Raw genomic sequence first — 22736 nt, forward strand, 5'->3', positions numbered from 1 at the left:
ATCTAATAGGGGGTGTTGGTTAGGATAATGTATAAACTTAAGGAGTTTGTAGAAACTGTTTGGGCATTTTTTTATAGTGAAGTAAGTAACTTGGGTAGCTCTATGGTATTTTGGTAATATATAGATGGAAGTGGAGGTTATGTTACTGTGGTTAAGGTTGTTTATGGGAGAAATGCATAGAGTTTGCTTGTAGGGGTGGAGGGGTTCAGGAAGAGAGAAGTATTCATACAAGGTTAATGTGTATGGTATTGTGAGAGAAGTAAGAGTTGAAGTTTAGAGTAGCAGGTTTGTGAGTATAGATTTGTGTGTTGGGGCCATTAGGATAAGTAGCTACGGAGTTTGGGTATATTGATGGTAGGAGTGTAAGTAAACTACAGGTGGGAGAAAGGAGAGAGTGCTTTAAAGAGGAAGAGTAAGTAGTGGGAAGAGTTGTACTATTAAGTAAAGTAAAGTTGGTTATAAGAGAGAAGTTGTATACTATTATGTAAAGTAAAGTTGGTTATAAGAGAGAAGTTGTATACAATTTAGTAAAGTAAAGTGGATGTAAGAGAGAATGCTGTAGTGTAAGTAAAACAGGAAGGGGTGGGGTGAGGTTAGGGAGTATTAAAAAAAAAGCAATTATCTAATTAGGGCTTTGAGAGGTTAGGGGTAGGGATATTAAGTGGAGGAGGTGTGTGATAGGATGAGAAAAAAGAAGGGGTGTGGTTACAGAAGTATATGGCTAGGACCTCTGGGGTGGGTGGGAATTGGGGTTAGGGTAGGGGAGTGGAGTGAGCCCACAGGGCGAACGGAGCGGGTTCAGACAGGTAACTGAGAAAGTCAGGGAGGGGTAAGTAACAATCAGTAAACAGCTAACTACTTGGTGCCTTAGTTGGGAAGGATAGGCAAAGAAAGGAGGAACCAATGTAGAGAAAGTAAGTGGTTGCTAAGGGCAAAGCTAGTGGAAAGATGGGGCAGGAGGGAAATCCTCAATCCAGGGACAGAGCTTTTAATTCAAAGGAAAAAAGAAAAAAAAAGGGAAGGGTTGGATGTCTAAGGGGCTATCCTAGTTTAGTCTGCCGTCTAGTGGTCAGATATTGTAATGCAACAGTAGCAAGGGAGCGGAGATAAAAAGGTAGAGGATTTATGAGTGCTACTGTAGATAAATTACAGGAGACAGTACAAGAATAAGAAATGAGAAAACATATGTATAAGTATTTAGGGAATAGAGAGGGGAGTATGGCTGCTGGGTATCCTGGCTAGGTAGCGTACCATACATGCACCAGAGTTTAAGCAAGTGTTGAAAAATTACTACTCTGTTAGATAACACATACTGCCTTGCCTCCTAGTGAACTGGGTTCTTAAGCCGGACGGCAAGTCTTTTTCTAAAGAGGAGGTGGTTTGGTTTGTTTGCAGAGGGTCCTTTCACCAGGTAGGTAGATTCTTAGGGTTTTAGTGTAGGATAGATGATTCAAACCTGTGAACAGGGGGGACAAGAGACTCAATGAAGGTGTAAGAAAACAGACATTTAAGAGACAGGGTAGTACACAGAGCATTCAAATTCTAACAAACAAGCAGACATTAAATACAGCTGGGTAGTTCTCAGCTTTCAAGTTCAAACAAGCAGTTCAAAAGCAGTACATTACAGGTTCTCAGCTTTCCAGTTCTAACAAGCAGATGAAAAACAGTTCAGTTACAGGTTTATAGACATATAGCATGGCATATAGGTACTGAATCAAACATAAGCAATGATTCAAAGTGATTAAACAAAGTAAGGGTAAAAGGTCTATCTAGTAAATGGCAGTCTAGCTAGGAATAGGTGCAGCAGTGTTGAGCTAGGACCAGGCATTCTACAGGGCCAAATAGTGCACTGACTCTCTAGCATTCGCTACAATACAGCACTGGAAATTCGGCTTTATAGTCTCTAGATACTGAAATTCGATATTTCAGTATTTTGATATTATACAGTGAATATATATATATATATATATATATATATATATATATATATTATATATATATATATATATATATATATATATATATATATAGGTCCCCTTCAGACGATCGAAGTTTTAAAACTTTGAATTTCATATGGCCGAAACCATATGATCAAAGTTTTAAAACTTCGAATGTTCTGAACAGAGATCTCCATACAGAGAGGAACAGGAAATTTTCCCTTTTCCTCGCTGTAGTGTGATCTCAGAGTTGGTATATTTAAGTAGTAGGTGGTGTGGGGGGTGCAGGGGGGCTTGCCCCCCTCCAAAAACATCCAGGAAAATGTTTTTGTTTTGTTTTTGCTTTTCTTCCAGGTGTTTGAAGTTTTGAAACTTTGATGATATAGTCTCGGCCATCTGAAGCAGATCCATATATTTATATATATATATATATATATATATATATATCTGTATAAATATATATCTGTATAAATAAATATATATATATATATATATATATATATATATATATATATATATATATATATATATATGGTTACAGTTCACTATGTGAAATCTGCTTTTATCAAAAAGTAAACTAATGTGTGATTTTTATTGTGTGATTGTGCACCTGTGCTAGAAATGCCAGTGTTAAGAATACTGATTTTCACTGTGGTATGTGCAAAAATGGGACAAAAGGGTTGTGGTTAGATGTGAGCTGCAGCATTAGGGCAGGCATATTTGTGAGTGTTTGTGTGCTAGAGTTAGAGTAAGGGCTAGGTAATAGGATTGATGTATTGCTTTACGTGTGTGTGAGTCTACTTCTTCCTATTGAATTTACAGTTCACCGAACTGTAGTTAACCGACCACTCAGCCGAAAATCCAGTTTTACAAAAGTCACTTTTCAGATGTCCATTTTATCGATATAGTGACTGTATTACTGGTAGTGCAAGATGTACAAGTATACAGCTTGTATGTAACATCTCATACACTGTTGCAGTTTTGAGGCATGATGGATATTACAGAACTGTCTGCAGTCTGCAGCTTATGGTAAGTTATTATTACACCACTCATAACTTTCAAATGGAGATCACACTACAGTAATGATAAGGAAATCTACCCTTGCTGTCACTGTAGTGCGATCTTGGAGTTGGTATATATAATTTGCAGGGGGGGTTGGGAGCAAAGCCCCCCTTATGGTGGTTGCAGGGGGGCTTTCCCCCCTGTAAAGATAATGGACAATGTGTGTGTTTTTGTTTTGTGTTTTAAATGTTTGTTGTTTCAGAGATATGTAATTCAGAGTAGTGTAATTTCGTAGTAATGGGATTTTGACTGAGTGAACTGTAAATTCGATGTGTGTGTGTGTGTGTGTGTGTGTGTCTGTGTGTGTGTGTGTGTGTGTGTGTGTGTGTGTGACTTGTGTAATGGTACTGTTAGGAAATGTTTTTTGTAAGGTAATCTGTAGGGTTGGGGTTAGGGGCAATGGATGAGCAAAAGTTAGGTTTCCACGCATACGTAAGGTGGTACATGAAGGCAAAGACACCCATCTATCCTTAGTGGTGTGTGTTAACCCTAACCTTTTTCATATAATGTAGTTTTGATATTTTAGTGCACATGTTGAAGTGTATATATTATATATGTGTATACACACACAAATATATAAATACTTAAATTTGTTTATACAATTCAATTGATAACACTGTATTTACATACGTAGAAAGCATAACTTTAGTCCTAATGAAATAATTGCTTTCATCCTTCTATACAATCTGATTTGACAAACCTGCATTTTCATATCTTATACATTTAGCAGTTTGGTGTTTTCCCATCCCCATCCCATAACTAAGCAATGCCATACTTTTCTATATTTCTGTTGCAGTCACAGAATAGTTATTTAAACAATTTACAATTAAATATTTGTATTAGCTACATTTGTTCTACTGAGCAATAATTGCTGCACATTAAATTTGTTCCAAACTCTGTCTCTCTTTCTTTTTTCTCAATAAAATATCTGTATCTGAGACAGAGTCACAGAATTGGGACTCAGACAGAAATTAATTCTGAGAAGCTGATTGGCTCTTTTTTCATCAACTTCATACATTGCAATAGGTAGATATACAGCATGTCAGAAAGTTTAAAATCAGAGAAAACTGAATTCCAACAAGTCAATTGGTTGTTTTCAGTCATGTGGTTATTTCAGCAACTTATTTCTGCTGTATGTATATTATTGTAATGAAGTATTTTGTACTGGAAGTTGAAAGACCTCAATTTATTAAATGTTCTTTCAGGGGTATTACTTTTTAGTGTTTTGTTCATTTTTTAATATAGTTGTTGACAGAGAGAGATAATAATTAGGAGTCTAAACAAAAATTATATTGGAAATAGGGTAGAACATTGGAGGAAAGCAGAGAGAGAGGGAGAGAGAAAGAGAGTGAGTCCTTACAAAAAGCCATGGAATGAGGGTAAAGGAAAAGTGATCATCATGGGATAAAATTACTGTTCCCAGATATTCATTGTTCTAGAAGTCTTTCTTGGTTGCTTAATGTAAGTTCTGTTTAGTGGAATTACATATGAATGCATTCACTCTTTGTGCATATTGTTCCAGTATATGTTCATTTTATTTCATTCATACAAATCATGAATCAGAATGGGATCATTTTCTTTTGTTACAAGATTCCTTGGAGGCTTCTCAGACATCTCTATGTTTTGCCTCAGGTAAACATCCTATTGTTGAAGCAGGTTGTTCTCCACTGTTAATCGTGTGTCAGTTTTTTCTCATTTGAAAGTCTGCTGTGTACATCATCTCCAGATTGTTGTTAAATCCTTTACAGTATCCTTTCTGATCAGAGGGTGTATTTACTCTCTTATTCTCCTTGGTTAGCTGGGCTTTTAGCCCTTATTGTTCATCCTCTGACTCTATTGTCTGGTTTATGTGGATATCAGTATTTTTATGTTTTCTAATGACAGTTCTTCACTGATATCTAAACTATTCTGTTTTGTTTTTCCTTGTTCTTTCTGTTCATAGATATTTTCTCTTAATTCATGAAAGTATATGCCAGTGTGCAGAGAATAACTTTTGTCAGATACTCAAACCATTGATTTAGGAGAAGAAATGCATATTTTTTTATCCTGGTTAAGGCATAGCAGATTAACTCTTTGCGCTTGCACAGATATTGGAGAAACCACACAAGTTGCCAGTATGATCAATATGCATTCTGAGGCCCTAAAGAATGCATATGGTCATGTACACAACCATATAGGGTACCAGGACCACTACTGAGTGCTATATTCCCACTATATTTGCAAAATCAGAATTGTGCTTATATTTTCAGTGATAAACTGAGTACAGACAAAATAGGCATAGCATTATATAAAGATTTTGCCTTCTTTGACTTCCTGGTCTTTACTTCCACAGACAAACTATCTGGGAACATCTGAGACTTGGAGAACTAGAGGGAGTCTGGACAGAGGTTTAATGGAGGGAAGATGATTAATGGAGGAGTGATTGCTTGGGTTATCAGAAACTACAAATTACGGAACTAGTTTGGAAAAAAAACTGAAAATTATTGGTTAATAATGTAATATTCCTAGGAATATTCAGCAGAGAACAGGGCATCTGATACAGACTGTTAGAGATGTGCTGAGGGTGAATCAAGGACTTTGCATCTCTTCTGGGAATGTAGAGGAGTAAATGAACTCTGTAACTTTTGAACTATACTAGTAAATAAAATAGAATACATACATGTATACACAAGTAATATAAAGTATTAAAAAATAACTGGAAGGAGCATGAAGTTTGTATTTTGGAGAACGAGGATACTATTAACTTTGGGCTCCTAAAAACAGAGGTGGCTAACTTCCTGGCACCCATGCAAATGAAGAATAGTTGCATGACTACCAAATCATACACCAATGCACTGTATGAACACGTACACAAATGCATGGATCTCGCCATACCCAATAGAACTAAGACACTCTTCTCAAAAAAAGGAAGCCAATCTGGTGGTCCACTGCCATAACAAACTCTACAACAGAAAGAGGAAACTGATGCAGAATAAGGTGAAGTGCCAAGACTGGAAAAACTCACTTATCATCCTCAATAAAAGGTTGAGATCCCTCTTCAAATCCTCTAAAGCTAGCTATGAAAACAGAATTGCAGTAGATAGTAAAGACAACCACAAGGCCTTCTACAGTTTATATAAAGAATCTCCATGGCAATACCCAGATTTTCTCTGAGCTACTGCACAATGGTACCTCCTATACTGAGCCAACAGATATTGCAAATATACTGGTGGACAGATTCAGTGCTAACTTTGCTCCCCCCCCAAAGAACCAATCACAATACCAGTAGATTGCCAGGCAGCCAATATTACTGCTGCACAAGTTAAAACAGCACTGTCTAAGGCCAAGAATACAGCTTCTATGTGACCTGACAGTATCCCTGACTGTGTTCTACATGAACTACAGAGTGAACTGGCATCTGTGTGCCCTGTTTAGTCACAGCCTCACCTCAGGCTTTGTCCCTACCAAATGGCACACTGCTACAATCATCCCTCTCCCCAAAGGAGGAGTGACTACAGACCCCGGGACCTATCGCCCCATTAGCCTGACAAGATATGCAAAGCTATGGAATGCATCATCATGGACCTAATAAACAAGGATATAGGGAATCTCCAAACTCTGGATCCTACACAGTTTGGTTTTGTGAAGGGTAGATCATGCCTGCTCAACTTGGTTGACTTCTTTGAGTCAGTCACCAGAGTTGTGGATGAAGGTAAGGTGGTTCATACAGCCTATCTTGATCTGGCCAAGGCCATTGATACCATTCCCCACTCAGAAATCATAGAAAAACTTAGTAAGCTAGGCATCAACCCATATATCATGAGGTGGGATGCAAACTGGCTTACAGATAGAACCCACAGTGTGAAAGTAGCTGACTCCACGTCAGACTGCTGACCAGTCACGAGTGGAGTCCCACAAGGTTCGGTCCTGGGTCCTCTCCTGTTTGGTATCTACTTCTCTGAAGTCCAGGCCAACACAAAGGGACCCTGGCTGACAAAGTTTGCAGATGATTGCAAGTTGGGAGCTGTTATTAACTCCCCAAGTGATGTTCACATCCTACAGAAAGGCCTCAATGAGACCAACGACTGGTGTCAGAACCATGGCCTCAAGCTCAATGCCAAAAAATGTGTCTTCATCCCCTTTGGGAAAAACTCGGTTCCCTTGAATTACCACATTGATGGTGGTCCATTGAACACAGAAGGCATTATAAGAGATCTGGGAACACAGATTGATAGCAACCTCTCTTTTGACCACCACGTTGCCACTGTGGTCAGAAAGTCCTTCTATGTGGCACATCTCATTACTAAGGGTTTTGCATCCAGGAAGAAAGAGGTCATTGTTTCGCTCTACTCTTCCCTCATAAGGCCAATCGAGTACAATGCCCCATTTGGCATGAACCTCACTAGACACTTGCAACAACTGGAGAGGCCACAAAAGTACCTCACAAAGAGGATCCTAGGCCTTAAACACTTGTCCTATATGGACAGACTAAAAAAACTCCAACTATTCTCTGTCTCATATCGCCTACTTAGAGGCAATCTCTGCTTGACTTACAAAGCCATGTCTGACCCAGCTCTCTTAGAAATGCTACATCTAAAGAAATCCCAATCCCTCCACACCACACACTCCAGAGACCTCAACCTCATTACCACAATCAACAGAACATGCTGGAGGGACAGGTTCATAACCCAGAGACTGCCCATGCAATGGAATAGACTTCCCATACATGTCAAGCAGAGCACCTCACTGGCCCTCTTCAAGAGAAATCTTGATGAGTGGATGAGAAATAGAAAATTCATGCCGGGGATCACTCCAGTAGTTCTACTTGACAGAGTCTCTAAGAACTAAGGTTGAGTGGCATGATGCCAGGGTAATCCTATGGGCTAGGCTTGTAAAGGCTCCAGGGCCATTAGCCTAGTACACACCTATGAACTACAGAATAGATAGGTGGTTGAAGAGCTACAATGACTGTAGAACTGTAAGACAGGACCTGAAATCAGATCGCTAAACACCAGAAAAGTGGGAGGGACAGTGGAAGAGTGGAAGGTGTGCAACTACATTGAAAAAGTTCTGAGTCATATTTGGAGGAAGAACCTAAAAGCATAGCAGATGCAGAAATTCAGTGTGAATTTTTAGTTTAAGGCAGATACATCCACGTTACTTAGCCTGAACATGATGCATCCAGGTTTAAGGAAATAACTGTTTAACCAAGGGGAAACAGGCAATACAGCCAGTCTGGCCTAGGAAATTGAGGAATTGTAAATGAAGTGGTCTCCTTCAAAATCATAAATTGTTGTCTTTTATGCTTGTATGCTTCTGCTTCATAGATTGTAATGTTTATATATTCAAAATAATATATAGCCACACCTATAGATGCCAAAAAAAACATAGCACCTTAATGTTAATTTGAGACTGGGAGTACATAGTTTTGTGATGATACTAATTTTCATTTAAAAATAATGAAAGCAGTTGAAACCCAATTCCATGATGGATTCCTGATCTAGATAATTGCTCATGTTTCCTATCAGTTTCCTGTAACTAGATGGCTACTGAGTTCAACTCTAGGACCAAAAGTGCATCTCAAAAAGGATCCTCTTTTAATAAACTAAAAGTTTCTCTTCCAGGATGTAAAACATCCGAGGTACTTGGTCCTGTTTGCTCTACCCATTTAATTTTGCATTCTTCTCCATACTGGTGACTTTAACTATGATAGCATTTAAAAATTGGATATTGTTATGAAGAATTAGTGTCTAGATGTTTAAAGTTGAATTGTCACCATGTATCATAGAAGCAGCATTGTCCTGAAGTAAAACGAACTGTATGCCAAGGACTTTGTGGCATCCCCCTTTTTCTGGCACCCCTTAGTTCCATGTGTCTTGCAGGTGTACCTAAATTAAAATAGAATACTAATGAAAAAAGAATGCAATGGACACAAATTTCAAGTTTGAATCCTCAGAATGTAGAAGTATAAATTAATATAATATTTTGTGATGTGGAATTGTGAAATAAAACCACTGAAAACATCAGAAACACTAACAATCACTTTCATTTAAGAAAAAAACCTGTAACGTCAGGTGATGCTGCAGATTTAATAGAGCTAATATATATTCCATTTACTTTATGTTTAATCATATTGTATTTTCATTTTGCTTAAGGATTTGCTTTTTGTAAATTTAGTAATGTGAAACGTATATATTTTCCTTACCTTTGTATGTTGTAATGCACTCTTCCTTTGTATCTCTTGTTTTTCCTGCTTTACTAGTTTAGTCCAGTTTCAGAGTTGCTGATTCCTGGGCTTTGGTTGTAGTTCCTGTGTACTGTTTCCTTGCCTTATTTGGGGGAAGGGAAGCTACCTTGCTTTCCTGCTTTACTAGTTTAGTCCAGTTTCAGAGTTGCTGATTCCTGGGCTTTGGTTGTAGTTCCTGTGTACTGTTAAGGAAGCTACCTTGCTTACCAGTGGGAGTGGGAAGCATTGAGCTGCCTTTTGTCCAGTTTTGTGAGGTTTCAGTCAGTAACTAGTAGTTTATTGGTCGTTTTGGGCCAGTTTCTAGCTTTTTCCAGCCCCCTGGTATAAAACTTTCAGCTTGTACCTACTCAGCACAGACTCGCAGAGTAATCCAGGCTGCAGAGAGCTGAAGATACTAAGTATATTTTTGTTGCTTTCCACATCTGAATACCTAGCAACTGTATTTCGCCTGCCTTTCTGTTACATTGAAGCTGTTTTTACTGCATTTAACTTAATATTGCACTTGGAATCCTTGTTTGTTACTATTTGACTGTATTTGTAGCAAATTCTTCTGTGTAAGCTGTAGTAGCTGATTCATAGCATTTATAAGTGTTTGCTGTACCTGTTTCTGCCTGTTTTGTGAAAAAAAAAAAAAAAAAAATATCTCTTGTTTTTCCTGCTTTACTAGTTTAGTCCAGTTTCAGAGTTGCTGATTCCTGGGCTTTGGTTGTAGTTCCTGTGTACTGTTTCCTTGCCTTATTTGGGGAAGGAAGCTACCTTGCTTACCAGTGGGAGTGGGAAGCATTGAGCTGCCTTTGTCCAGTTTTGTGAGGTTTCAGCCAGTAACTAGTAGTTTATTGGTCGTTTTGGGCCAGTTTCTAGCTTTTCCAGCCCCTGGTATAAAACTTTCAGCTTGTACCTACTCAGCACAGACTCAGCAGAGTAATCCAGGCTGCAGAGAGCTGAATAAGCGACTTTTCTTGATACTAAGTATATTTTTGTTGCTTTCCACATCTGAATACCTAGCAACTGTATTTCGCCTGCCTTTCTGTTACATTGAAGCTGTTTTTACTGCATTTAACTTAATATTGCACTTGGAATCCTTGTTTGTTACTATTTGACTGTATTTGTAGCAAATTCTTCTGTGTAAGCTGTAGTAGCTGATTCATAGCATTTATAAGTGTTTGCTGTACCTGTTTCTGCCTGTTTTGTGAAAAAAAGAAAAAAGAAAAAATATCTCTTGTTTTCCTGCTTTACTAGTTTAGTCCAGTTTCAGAGTTGCTGATTCCTGGGCTTTGGTTGTAGTTCCTGTGTACTGTTTCCTTGCCTTATTTGGGGAAGGAAGCTACCTTGCTTTCCTGCTTTACTAGTTTAGTCCAGTTTCAGAGTTGCTGATTCCTGGGCTTTGGTTGTAGTTCCTGTGTACTGTTTCCTTGCCTTATTTGGGGAAGGAAGCTACCTTGCTTACCAGTGGGAGTGGGAAGCATTGAGCTGCCTTTGTCCAGTTTTGTGAGGTTTCAGCCAGTAACTAGTAGTTTATTGGTCGTTTGGGCCAGTTTCTAGCTTTTTCCAGCCCCTGGTATAAAAAGCGCTAAGCGCGTTAAGCTTAATTTAGACGGAGCTGCCACTGTTGCACACTAGGGCAGTGCCGGTTAAGCAGGTTTAAACTATTCGGCTACCTAAAGTCCACTCTTCAAATTTTCCCTTAAAACTACCTTCCTCGAACTATACTACTGATCAAATCAGCGTATCCTATAACTAAAAGATCAACTCTACTTGACTCCAAGTAGACTATTCTCTATCTATTAAACCTAGCACTTGCTCCTACAGTACTTATTACCTTGATACGGCACTCTTGTCATAGATAGTACCCCAAAAGGCAACCCCCATTTCTCGGTCACCCACGTCCCCGGAATCTTTTTTAAAGTTTTTCGTCTACCCTTCTAGCATGTCGAGGGATCAGTTGCTAGTGTCCTCTCCTGCTCAGCTGGTGAACCTGGGAATATTGAGGCAATGTTTCAATTGCCTCATGTACACAGACAACCCTTTCCTCCTCCCACAAAACACAAATACATGCGAGAGATGCAACTATACGGCCAAACTGGAGGCTGAGCTCTCTCAACATAGGACTGGCAAGACCAGTCAGGAGGAGAAGGTTACCACACACACTATAGACCCAGTCTCACATAGTACCATTACAACCTCAAATCATACACATAAACACACAAAGACATACTGGAGGCTCTGATCAAAAATCTACCAAAACAGCAGAGGCCACCAAAGCAGACACCCAAACAACCACCACCTCAGAACACAACACCAACACATAGACCTCACAGTCAGAGTGTCAAACAGTCACAGCCCTTAAGGCCAAACACAATGCCAGACACACTAGTCATTGGTGACTCCATAGTCAGACACACTGATGTCCCGCTCACCAGACTGAGTAAGGAGAAGGTCACAGTAAGCTGCCTGTCGGGCGCTAGAATCCGCCACATAACGCAAGCACTCAGGTCTCTCAACAGCAGGTACAAATATGACTCAGTCATTGTCCACGCTGGTGTAAACGACCTGAGACGCACTCCTTGGACTACATGAAAAGAGACATTGAGGAGCTCTCTGATTATGTAGCCCAGGCAGGTATGACCCTGACCTTGAGCAGTATCCTACCTTCACCAAGAATGATGCCACAATACAGAGATAAGATGATCAGCTTTAACAATTGGCTTAAACACTGGTGTCATTCAAAGGGGATCCAGTATCTGTCTGCCTGGGATGACATGCTGGACAAGCCACGCTTCTCGCAAGGGACGGCTTGCACCTGTCACCCTGGGATTCCGGATATTGGCAAAGGCTCTTGCCACCCCATAGTGCCTTTTAGGCAAGGCTCAAATTCTAAACCTACCACCCTAGAACACAAAAAGGAAAAAACTAAGGGTAATGCTGCTCAATGCCAGAAGTCTAAATCTCAAAATGCGAGGCCCTTCTCAGTATGGAGAACATCGATGTTTGTGCTGTGACAGAAACCTGGTTCAAGGCTCCTGAGAGCACCCCAGCGCTATCAGGTTTTACCTCATATCATGCGTTCCGCCCCAAAATCCGGACAATACCAAGAAAGGAGGGGTCCATATTCATCAAGGACACCCACACCTCAAGACTGGTGGCAACGCACGATGCATCGGAGACCATCCAGGTGCAATTAACCATAGGCAAGACTGCTCTGCAAATTGTAGCATGTTACAGGCCACCCTCACAAGCTCAGGAAACTCACATGGCCTTCCTGAAAACACTAGAGGGGATAAATGTATCACCAAACACCATCATACTAGGTGACTTCAATTACCCTAATATAGACTGGGAACACTACTCAAGCCCAAACACCCTAGCCCAAAAGTTCCTGGAATTCATAAACTCAAATGCCATGGAACAACTAGTCACCATCCCCACAAGAGGAGATAACATACTTGATCTCATCATCACGAACATGGGAGCACAATGTTCAACACCGGAAGTATACCCCTCACTGGTGAGATCAGATCACAAACTAATCTCGCTGGAGGTCCTCATCCCACCCCACCTGAAATAAAAAGACCACAGTAAAGAACTTCTCAAAGCCGACTTCACACTTCTAAAGACTAGTGTGGTCTCCTTTCCCGTCCCCGAGCCAGCGGAAAACAATACTCAAGCCGCTGAATCACTTACAAACGCCTTCTACCAGCACCTGCAGGACTGCATGGATAAGGCAATCCCAAGCAAAACAAAGACTTTTTTGTACCAAAGGCAAGCGTCCAGTCTGGTGGACCCCAGCCATAAACAAACTCTACAACAAAAGGAGGAAGCTACTACAAGATAGAGCAAAATCCTTAAAAGGTAAGACACCCTTGATCACTATAAGTAAAAACTAAGAGCTCTCATAAAATCATCCAAAGCAAATTTCGAGAGAAAAATAGCTAAAGACTCAAAAGACAATCATAAGGCCTTCTTTAGCTATGTTAGAAACCTAGGAGGAAACTCCCAGATATGCTCAGAACTAGTTCAAAATGATGTGAAGATTACTGATCCTACAGACATTGCCAACATACTGGCTGACAGGTTCAGTGCAAACTTCTCCCCCTCCCCAAAAGGAGAGATATCTATACCAAATGAGTGCAGCCCCCAAACATCTCCAGCCCAAGTGAGAACTGCTCTCTCCAAAGCAAAAACACAGCATCCATGGGACCCGATGGTGTCCCCGGTGCTCCACGAACTCAATGAGGAATTAAACCCACAGCTAGGACAGCTGTTTAATCAAAGTCTTACCTCTGGATAGCACTCCAGGAGTGGCGCACTGCAACTGTGGTCCCACTTCACAAAGGCGGTGCCTCCACCGACCCTGAAAATTACCGCCACATTAGCTTGACAAGCCTTATCTGCAAAGCCATGGAGAGGATCATAATGCACCTCATAAATAAAGACATAGTGAATTTGCAGACTTTGGATCCAACCCAGTTTGGCTTTGTCAAAGGCAGATCATGCCTTTTAAACTTGGTTGACTTTTTCGAAACAGTCACCAAAGCCATTGATGAGGGAAAGGCAGTCCATACAGCCTACCTCGATCTGGCTAAGGCCTTCGATACAATACCCCACTCGGGTATCATTGAAAAACTCATCAGCTTAAATGTTAACCCATACATCACAAGATGGGTTGCAAAGTGGCTGAGTGACAGAACCCACAGGGTCAGAGTTGCTGGCGCCATGTCAGACTCAAAACCTGTCACAAGTGGTGTCCCACAGGGCTCAGTCCTGGGCCCACTCTTGTTTGGCATCTACTTTTCTGAAGTACAAGCAAACACAGAAGGGTTATGGCTGACAAAGTTTGCAGATGACTGCAAACTGAAAACACATCTGACACAGATATCCTTCAGAAGGGTCTCACAGAAACGGATAACTGGTGCCAGAGCCACGGCCTAAAGTTAAATGCCAAAATGCATAGTCATACCCTTAAAACAAGGTTACCCTAGCTACCAAATAGGTGGCAATCCACTGAGCACAGAAGAAGTTATCAGGGACCTGGGGACCCAGGTTGATAGTAGTCTGTCATTCGACACCCATGTAGCTAAAGTAGTTAGGAAGTCCTTCTACATTGCCCACCTTATCATGAAGGGATTCTCATCTAGATCAAGGGAGGTCATAGTCTCCCTTTACTCATCACTCATCAGACCAATGATTGAGTACAATGCCCCATTCGGAATGTATCTGACCCGACACTTGCAGCAGCTGGAGAGGCCACAAAGTTCCTCACCAAAAGGATAAAGGGTCTCAAAATCTGTCCTATGCTGCCCGACTGAAAGAACTCCAGCTCTATTCAGTCGCCATCACGCTGCTCAGGGTGACCTTTGCCTAACATACAAGGCCATGTCAAACCCAGATTTGATGAATATGCTTCACCTCAAAAATCTAGATCCATCAGAGCCACAAGGCGGGAGACTTAAACCTCGACGGCTATAAATAGGGCGTGCTGGAGAGATAGATTCATCACCCAAAGACTCCTATGCTGTGGAACAAAATCCCGGTACATGTGAGGCAGAGCACGCTGGCCTTGTTCAAGAGAAATCTTGACCAATGGATGGAGATATACCCCAGGAATTACCTCAGTGTCACTGCTCGACAGAGGCACAGCAAAATAATGGGTATAGTTCCCCATACTAAAGGCTAGGCTTATAAATGCCCTCGGGCAGATAGCCTAGTATGAACCTATGAACCTATGAACCTATGTTTAATATTTTAACTTTTGTACATGACTTACAGTTTTAAGCACTTAAATAAACTTAAACTTTACTAATTCTTTCACCAACCATCCCCTCTTACTTTCTAATACTGATGCAATACTGTCTGTATAATAGACAGAAGGAGTTGAAAAATATAGTCTGACTGCAGAATTCTTAAATTTAGACTTTAAAGAGAGTGAGGGTGCAAGAAGGTCCACATCTCACCATTAACTTTTTTATTTCTACAATTTTATTTCACAGTAATACAACATTGCAATGTATTATGTTACTTTAAATTTCAGTGTTTGGAGAATTTAGTATTTTTGTTTCAATTTTATTTATTTTTTCCACTGGCACTTTATCTTAGGTTAGGTTCCAGGCTAACACTCCCCAAGACTCTTCTCCCAGCCATTTCATAAGTTATGTGCCATACTGTAGTGGTAGATCAGCCTCTATGAAAGACATGAAATGGAAGAAACAAAACAGCAGTAATCTAGCTCTGGACAGTTTTTTTTTTATCGGTAACAGTTGCTTAGAGTGTACTAATAAGGACTGTAGCTAAATTTTATGTATATCCAGAAGACATGCATCATATTTTTAAAATGTAAACACTGCTGTTCTTCATAATATTAGGAACCCTTAACATTTGTACCTTAGGAGATCTCATATTCTGAATGAGAAAAGAAATAGCAAACTAAAAATAATGGTAATTACCGTAAGCAAGGTGAGTAGCTCTGCATCAATATATATGTCTACACACACACACACACACACACACACACACACACACACACACACACACACACACACACACACACAAAATAACATTTTGTTTCTAATGCCCTTGGTTATACAGTTTCATTAGAAAAGCTGTTACATGTAACCACCGTCCATTTTCAGATAAATAAAAATCCCTCTGAATCTTACTGTTACATAATAACCTTTTGTTTCTAAACTGTGTCTGCTTCTACTTTTAATTTTTGTGAGAGATGCTGTGCTTCTGACCATCCAGTATCTTGAAATGGTATTAGATATGAGCCTTATAATTTATTTATTTATTGACGTTTGTTTAAAAGGAAAGTCCATCTGGGCACAGGTGCCCTTTTTCAGCTGAGGCCCGGGGAAGAAAAGCTCCAAGATATCATATTGAATGCAATTGGTATTTACAATAATACATTTTATTATGCAGTTTCAGTAAATACATAGCATAATAGTCAATATGATAAAATTTGTATTGATATTGACAACATAAAATTTACAAGTCTTATACTGAGACTTTATATATAGAATAGTGGTGTATAAGATAGGTTGGAGTAATTTGAGAAATAAACTACAATGAGGTATTAGAAGAGATAAGCAAGCCTGAGTGTTAACCGAGAAGTAGTGATGGAATAATAATTTGGTTGTGCTATTTAGAAGTAGATATAGTAGTTTAAGAAGTACAATAAAGTGAGGTATTAGAAGGGGATAAGCAGGTTAAGTGAATTAGTGCTTTAAAGGGAGGTATAAGAAAGGTGATGAAGGGTGTTAGAGATGGTCTATATTATATAATTGAACGTTTAGCTTCTCAAACACCTAAACATCGACAGCTAAACAACGAAAGCTTAAAACCACAAACAGCCACTTCCGCAAATTTTTTCATATGGAAAAAATTTACTTGGCCATAAGATACTAAAACAAACTTTCAAACCCTAATTAAGTGGGGGGCTTCGCCCACCACACACCCCCGATGTGGGAGTCTGTGACCCCAACACCCACCCTAAGTAAATATACCAACTCCGAAATTGGTCTACACTGGGGAAAATGGCAAATTCCCAATAATGGCCAAGCAAATTTTTTCCCTATGAAAAAATTTGCGGAAGTGGCCATTTTCAGTTTTAAGCTTTCACTGTTTAGCTCTCGACATTTAGGTGTTCAACAGGCTAAACCTTTGCTGTTCTAATATAGACCCATTAGAGAGGTATGTCCCAGATGAGAAGCAGGGACAAAGCCAGAAGGCAGAGAGGAAGTCTTTTAATAATGGTTTGAAAATACAAAAGTGTGTGATAGACCTAACTGAGACAGGAATGTTATTCCAAGTTCTAGCTATACTATTGGAATAGAGACTGACCCCCGCCACCCCCGCAGCCCTTTGTGGTTTGTAGATGTTAAAAGGTAAGGAAAGATGGTAAAAGATAAGTGGTAGCTAGAGTTACCTTGGCAGAGTCTGCAAGAAATTTCTTTACCCTATGTAGGGTGCCTTGTTTTTGATGGGTTTTCTTAATGCTGTAGTTGATATGTAAATCGAATTTAAGACTGTTATCGATTATCATGCCAAATAGTTCAGTATGTTGGGTAACTTCAGTCATAGTATTATTTAAGGAAGAAAATTTAAAGTTGATTTTTTTCCCCATGGAAATGGGATTTTGGAAAAAAAAAGAAGATATTTATTTTGGGGGGGATTTAATAGCAGGTGATTATCTTGTAGTTGACAGAGTTAAAGGCTTCTTCAGTAATTCACTAAAGATATATTAGGTTGTCAGTAATGCATATTAGGGCAGAATCATCAGTGTATTGTATGAGAGAAGCTTGCTGAGATGATTTATGTAAATTGCTAGTGAATACGCTAAGGAATAGAGGGCTGAGAATGGAGCCCTGTGGCATACCAGTATTGACAAGAAGGAAGGGAGAAAAAGTGGACAGCCATTTAACAGAGTGGTATCTACTGGTTAAGTTGTTAAACTATAGTAGTGTGGATTGCGATACACTAAGGAAAGATGGTTGGTAGAGGAGTTTTTGGTGAGAGACTAGATCAAAAACCTATAGAGAAATCAAGTAATAACAGAGGAAATTAGTTTGCCTCTTTCTTTGACTTTGTTGACAGTATCTGTGAAAGTTAATAAGGACATGATAATGCTATAGGTGGGTGTAAAACCATTCTTGTGGGGGTCAGGAGGTTTTCCTGAAGGATATGTTGAAGAAGTTGCTTGTGAATGCACTTCTCCAGAATTTTTGACAAAGTGGATAATATGTCAATAAATCTGAAACTGGATATATCAGGTGAGGTTCCTCCTTTATGAAGGGAGATGATAAAGACTTTTTTGCATAGAGAAGGAACGTGTGATTTCTTGATAGATCTGTTAATTAGATGGGACGTAGGATAGGCTATGGAACTGGCACCCTGTTTGAGGTACTCTGCTTATCTAGTGAAGAACAGGGCTTCAGTATAAGAAGTAGTGATTTGATGTAGGAGGTTGGGATGGGTTTTAGGGTGAAATAGAGGGTGTTTGCTGTCTGCGTAGAGGGCATGCCAGGATTGATAGCAGGAAAATCTTTAGAAAGGGTTTTAATGCTTTTTATAAAATGTGTGTTAAACTGATCAACTATTTTGGAAATAGTGTTATTTGGGGCTGGATTAGAAGTGGTGGATGTTCCAGGATGGAGTACATTATTAATAGAAGACAAGATGTTTTTTTAGGGGTGGAAGACTGATTTAATAAGGGATCACTGAAGCAGATATTCTTGTTTGCAATAATCTGTCTTTTAGTATGGTTAAGTAGTTCTTTAACTCATTCACTCCAATGGAGTTCTTGAACTCTGCAGTGTAACTTTCAATAGGAGGAGACTAAGCTTTTAGAATCAAATTATGTCCTCACATTTCAAATAAATGTTCATATCTTGGGAATCATAAGGTTTACTAAAGAAGTAAATGGCAAACTCTTCAGTACAAGCTATTTTTATAGTGGTAGTGTTATTAAGATTGTAGATGTTAAACTAGATTTTTAAGTAACAGTAAACAGTAAATATTACATTTGTAATATCTTGTAAACAACTTAAATATCTCAGCAACCTCTCAAGTTACACACATACTGTCAGCAGCACTTCATTCATCCAGATGAGAACTTCAATATGAGGCTAAGCAGTTCTGTCTGTGTTATTTAGTTGTCAAAATATTTAGAAAAAAATAACATTTGTATGGAGGGTGGCTTGTGCCATCGGACTGTAGGGCTACAGCTCCCCCAGCTGTGAAAAGAAAAAAAAAGAAAGAACAGTATTATAAAAGTAAAATATTTAAATTAGAATACTATTGTATACTGGCTGCTTAGCTGTGACTGCGAGTCTGACTGACTCGCTGTTGAAGTGCTGGAACTCAAACTGCGCATCCTTGGTGAGTTCTGGGTTTAAAAAAAAAAAACTAGTTTCTGTAAATCCGGACTGCTGTAAAAGTAGTCCAGATTAAGAAGAGAATGCATCAGTGTACAGATGCCCAGAAGTTTATGCAGTTTACAACCATAGTAAAGTGTAAGGGGATCGGACTGCAATGTCCACAGTCACATACGTGACGTGGATGGCTGGATGGCTACTGATTGGTTCTCTTCTCAATCTCACTCTCTTCCCATGCTGGGAAAAAGAGAGCGAGAATTTTAAACAGTCAGGGAGTCAGCAGCAGTACTTCTTGTTTGGAGTTCAATCGGACAGCAGAGCAGATACAGCAGTGCAGTGCACCTTAAGTTCAACTTGTTTGACGGTGACCTGTTGCCTGGATAATGGATTGGAAAAAAATAGAAAGAGGGAAATAGTTCCCAGAATCAACAGTATAACTATTCCTGTGTATGGACATTACTGTGGTTATTTCCCAGGCATTGGACATGTTCCTATTTCCTAGCTATATCTAAGAGAAAACACAGTTCTAAAATCCACCTGACAGATAGACACAGGCAGAGTGGTGAGTTGGATGTTCTCAAGACAAATGCTCTAATGCTCTCATTCTTTCTATCCTTAAATTGATAACACAGTACCACTGATTAATTTCAGATTACATCCTTTCTTTCTGGTTCCCAGGCTAACAGACTCTCAGAGGTTAATAGCCCCTTTGATCTTGCAGCTGGTCAGGAACCAGAGCAATAAAAGAAATTATACATGCAAATTCTAGCCATTAACTCTGGCCTCAAAACAATAGGCAGAATTCCTTCATCCAGACATATCGGCTTCAAGCCCTGAGAGCAAAGACAGTCATGAAATGCTTGACTTATCATCTTTCTTACAGCAGAGTGCACTGTTGTTACATTTTTGCAGTTCCACATTTAACACCATTTTTCCCATTTAAGAGAACAAGCCTGTGGCTTATATTAATATTTACAAATGACAGAATTATCTACAAAATTCTATCTGGCTAGGCTGGCAGCCTTCACCTATCACACCCCCACCCCAGAGAACTCAAACTAGTTTTTCAAGTGACCCTTGAGAAACGTTGCTTGAGAGGGTTAGGTCTATCTGAGTATATCTTACCCCATTCCCTGTTTTGAGAGCCCATCTGCATTGGCATTGCTAATCCCACTGCGGTGCTGCACTAGCATATCATACGCTTGCAACTCTAGGCTCCATCTTAGCAACTTGGCATGTTGCTGGATGGCTCTGTTCTTCCTTGCCAGGTCTGTGAGGGGAGCAGCTATGGTACTATAACTCGAGACGAACCTTTTGTAGTACCCTGCTGTCCCTAAGAATGCCCTCACCTGCTTTTTGGTAACAGGTGCAGGCCATGCCTGAATGCTTCTACTTTGGCAGGTTCTGGCCTGATCTTACCACTCCCCACTCTAAGTCCCAGGTAGGAGACCTTTGCTATACCCACCTGACATTTGCTCGGCTTAATGGTCAGCCCTGCCCTCTGTAGTCTGCCCAGCACCTCACTGACATGTTGAAGGTGCTGTCACCAGGAATAGCTGTAGATGGCAATATCATCTAGGTAAGGGCAAACCCTCCTGCTCCTGCTAGGATATGATCTACCAGCCTCTGGAAAGTAACCGGGGCATTTTTCATCCCAAATGGCATCTTTGTGAACTCATACAAGCCAAAAGGAGTCACAAAGGCTAACTTCTCTTTAGCACTGGGAGTCAAGGGCACCTGCCAGTAACCCTTGGTGAGATCAATGGTTGTAAGATACTTAGCCCCAATTAGCTGCTCTAGGGCCTGGTCTGTCCTAGACATGGGGTAAGCATCTGACTCTGTGTGACTATTTAATTTCCTGTAGTCCACAGAGAACCTAGTGCTGCCATCCTTCTTTGGCACCAGTACCACTGGGGAGGCCCAGGGACTGTTAGACTCTTGAATCACCCCTAGTTCCAACATCTCCTGTATCTCCTCCCTCAGAGTCTGTTTGACTCCCTCAGGCACCTTATAAGGGGCCTGCCAATAGGCTTTTGGGGTCCTGTATCCACCTGGTGCTGCACCAGGTGGGTGCACCCTGGTTTCCCAGTGAACATATCCCCAAACTCCTGTAACACTGCTCGGATTTCTGAAAATAGCTGCTGGGACATTGCTGCCCCTTCCACTGAGGTGTCAGTCCGAGGCTCACTGAGGAGATCAGTCATCAGATTTCCCTCAGACTCCTCCTCCAATCCACTGCAAATGCTCAGCACAAGGGCCTCCCTATCATGGTAAGGTTTCATCATGTTAACATGGTACAATTTGTGCCCCTGCCTCCTGCCTAGCAGTTCCACCATGTAGTTAACATCACTTACCTTTCTTACCACCTTGTAGTGTTCCTACCAAGCTGCTTGCAGCTTGTTGTGTCTGACAGGAATGAGAACCATTACCTGCTGCCCCATAGCATACTCTCTAGCTTGAGCATTCCTGTCATACCACACCGTTTTATGTTGTTGGGTTTCTGCTAGGTTCTCCTGGGCCAAGCCCATGAGTTCTCTGAGCCTTGTCCTGAGATTTAGGACATATGCCACAACAGACTCCTTCTGAGGTTCACACTAACCTTTCCACTCATCTCAAATTAAATCTAGAAGTCCCCTCACCCTATGCCCATACATCAACTCAAAGGGTGAAAAACCTGTGGATTCCTGGGGAACCTCTCTGTAAGCAAACAAAAGATGGGGCAAATATTTATCTCACTCCCTCTTAAACTGGTCTGCAAATGCCTGTAGCATGGACTTGATCGTAGAGTTTAACCTCTCAATTAGACCATTAGTCTGGGGATGGTAGGGGGTGGTCTTCAGGTGCTTCCCCCCACAGTACTTCCACAAACAAGCCAGCAGGTCTGACATGAAATTAGTACCTCTGTCAGTCAGTATTTCTTTTGGGAAACCTACCCTGCTGAAAATCTATAACAAAGCATTTGACACCTTTTCTGCCTCAATGGAGGACAGAGCCACTGTCTCAGGGTATCCTGTAGCATAATCCACTACCACTAGGATATACTTTTTCCATGTGGAACATGAGGTACTCAGAGGTTCCACAATATCCATAGCTACCCTTTGAAATAGCTCCTCAATCATAGACAAAGGCATCAAAGGAGCTCTCACCTTGTCTCCTGCCTTGCCTACCTTTTGGCACTACTCACAGGTCTTGCAGTACCCTGTTATATCTCTGGAAATTCCAGGCCAATAGACGTTCTGCATAATACATCTCTTGGTACATTTTATGCCCATATGACCTGCAAAGGGAATATCATGGGCTATGGCTAGAAGTGCCAGAAGGCTCTAGGCACTACCAACCGCTGTATTCTCTCATCTTCTAGCCCTCCCTCAGGGGTCCATTCTCTATACAGTAACCCTTTGTCCCAGTATACAGAATCCCCCTTCCCTTGAGAATCAGGTGCCTCACTAGCTACCTGCCTCAGGCCTTGCAATGTAGGGTCTGAGAGGTGAGCCTGTCTCAACTCTCTCTTTGTAACCCTTCCCAGTTCCCCTTCCACAGGAAGTCTGGCATCCTCTGACAGTGGTGCCTCACCATCAGCCTGGGTACTACTACTCCCCTCTACCTTTGCAGTCACTCTGTCCAAGGGAACATCAGTACCCA

Source organism: Protopterus annectens, chromosome 13.part0 (genome assembly GCF_019279795.1).
Source record: "Protopterus annectens isolate FY-2018-M chromosome 13.part0, PAN1.0, whole genome shotgun sequence".
In the NCBI taxonomy this organism is placed as follows: Eukaryota; Metazoa; Chordata; order Ceratodontiformes; family Protopteridae; genus Protopterus; species Protopterus annectens.